This window comes from Elephantulus edwardii, unplaced genomic scaffold (genome assembly GCF_000299155.1).
Source record: "Elephantulus edwardii isolate Elephantulus edwardi_28Jun2011 unplaced genomic scaffold, EleEdw1.0 scaffold00285, whole genome shotgun sequence".
In the NCBI taxonomy this organism is placed as follows: Eukaryota; Metazoa; Chordata; class Mammalia; order Macroscelidea; family Macroscelididae; genus Elephantulus; species Elephantulus edwardii.
The window spans coordinates 3,375,490-3,378,059 of NW_006400035.1; the positions used below are offsets into that span (position 1 = coordinate 3,375,490).

The following is a 2,570-nucleotide window of genomic DNA, read 5'->3' on the forward strand; positions in this document are numbered from 1 at the left end:
TATTATTGTATACTTAGAACACCCGAAAGACTCAGCAAGGAAACTACTTGACATAGTTGACCAATTTAGCAAAGTGGCAGGATACAAGATCAACATACAAAAATCAATTGGAATTCTCTACAGTGACAAAGAGAATACAGAGCCTGAACTATGAAAAACAATACCCTTCACAATAGGTAATCACAAGATTAAATACTTGGGAGTAAATCTAACCAGAAACACAAAGTATTTATTCAAAGAAAATTACAAAACATTACTACAAGAAACAAAAAGAGACCTGGAGAAGTAGAAGAATATCCCTTGCTCATGGATAGGAAGACTCAATATTGTGAAAAAGGCAATAGTATCAAAGGCAATTTACACATTCAACACAATCCCATTCTTCAAAGAGATAGAAAAGGTAATCTCCAGTTTCATTTGGAATGGAAAGGAGCCCTGAATCAGTAAAACACCCCTTAAAAAGAGAAAAAAGGTAGGAGGCATCTCACTCTCTGATTTCAAATCCTACTACAGTGCCATGGTGGTTAAGACAGCATGATACTGGTACAATGACAGACACATAGATCAATGGAATAGAATTAAGAACCCTGAAAACAGCCCATTTACCTATTTTGACAGGGAGATGAAATCAGTTACTTGGGAAAAAATACGCTTTTTAACAAATGGTGTTAGCAAAATTGGAAAAATATCTGCTGAAGACCCAAGCAACATCCACACCTCACTCCACATACAAAAAACAACTCAAGGTGGATCATGGACCTAGGACTAAAACCAAGGACTATTAAACTTCATTACATTTTGGAAGAACTCTATTAGTCCTAATCCACAACATAAAATGTCTTCCAAGTATCCTAAAAAATCTACAACTAGGAGAAGATAAAATAGATGAATGGGACCTTCTAAGAATCAAATCCCCAGGAGGCAGCGGGAGGGCAGGCGGCAGCAGCCAGCCGGAGCTCCAGGACCGGAGCTGCGGTGCCACTATGTCCGACACCGAGAAACTCAACTTAGACTCTATCATCGGGCGCCTGCTAGAAGTGCAAGGCTCGCGTCCTGGGAAGAATGTCCAGCTGACCGAGAACGAGATCCGTGGTTTGTGCCTCCAGTCCCAGGAGATCTTCCTGAGCCAGCCCATTCTTCTGGAAGTTGAGGCACCCCTCAAGATATGCGGTGACATCCACGGCCAGTACTATGACCTCCTGCGGCTGTTCAAAGTACGGTGGCTTCCCGCCAGAGAGCAACTACCTCTTCCTGGGAGACTACGTGGACCGGGGCAAGCTGTCCCTGGAGACTATCTGCCTGCTGCTGGCCTACAAGACAAAGTACCCAGAAAACTTCTTTCTGCTCCATGGGAACCACAAGTGTGCCAGCATCAACCGTATCTGTGGCTTCTATGATGAGTGCAAGAGACGCTACAACATCAAACTGTGGAAAATGTTCACCGACTGCTTCAACTGCCTGCCCATCGCGGCCATTATGGACGAGAAGATCTTTTGCTGCCACAGGAGGCCTGTCCCCTGACCTGCAGCCCGTGGAGCAGATTCCGCGCATCATGTGGCTCACAGACGTGCCCGACCAGGGTCTGCTTTGGTCCGACCCCGACAAGGACGTGCAGGGCTGGGGCAAGAATGACCGTGGAGTCTCCTTTACCTTCGGGGCTGAGGTGGTGGCCAAATTCCTGCACAAGCATGACCTGGACCTCATCTGCCGGGCGCACCAGGTAGTGGAAGATGGCTATGAGTTCTTTGCCAAGCGGCAGCTGGTAACACTTTCCTCAGCTCCCATTTACTGCGGTGAGTTCGACAACGCAGGCGCCATGATGAGTGTGGACGAGACACTCATGTGCTCCTTCCAGATCCTCAAGCCCGCGGAGTGGCCTGAATCTCGGGGGGCGGCCCATCACCCCACCCCGCAATTCTGCCAAACCCAAGAAGTAGCCTCCTCGTGGCCACCCTCTGCCCCCCGACAGCGAGCTGACCTTCTGGAAGCCCGCTGTCACAGGGGTCAGGGCAGCCTGGGCCCACCCCACAGGACTCAGAGCCTTGGCCTGTTTCCTTTTTTTAATGAATCAGTAGCAGTGTCCAATCCCCAGGCTTCCCTCCTGGCTGCACCTTTGAGGATTGTGAGCCGGATCTTGGGGCCAAGACTGCAGCTCAGGGTAAAGGCAGGCCGGGTCATGAGTGTCCAGCAGCGCTGGGCCTTGGGGCTGGCAGCTGGATCCTCGGGCAACCCGTCTGGTCTCTTGAATAAAGATCAAAGCTGGATTCTTTAAAAAAAAAAAAAAAAAATCAAATCCTCACACACATCCAAAAACTTGTTTAACAGGGTAAAAAGGAAAGCCACAGACTGGGAAACAGTATTTGAGAATGACATGTGAGATAGGGGACTTATATCTAGAATTTATAAAATACTTGAACACCACAACAAGGTAAAGATAAATAATCCAATCGGAAAATAGGCACAGGATATGAACAGGCACTTCACCAAAGAAGGAATTCAGATGGCCAACAAGCACATGAAGAAATGTTCAAAATTCCTAGCTCTAAGAGAGATGCAAATCAAAACAACTA

The 2,570-nt window shown here is 47.4% G+C and overlaps 1 pseudogene across 1 annotated transcript; it reads left to right on the plus strand.

The window, feature by feature from the left end:
- Window positions 1-924: 924 nt before the first annotated feature.
- LOC102855182 lies at window positions 925-1,937 on the plus strand (annotated as a pseudogene). The gene has a single exon (XR_439010.1). The product of XR_439010.1 is annotated as a protein phosphatase 1, catalytic subunit, alpha isozyme pseudogene (transcript).
- The last annotated feature ends 633 nt before the right edge of the window (window positions 1,938-2,570 follow it).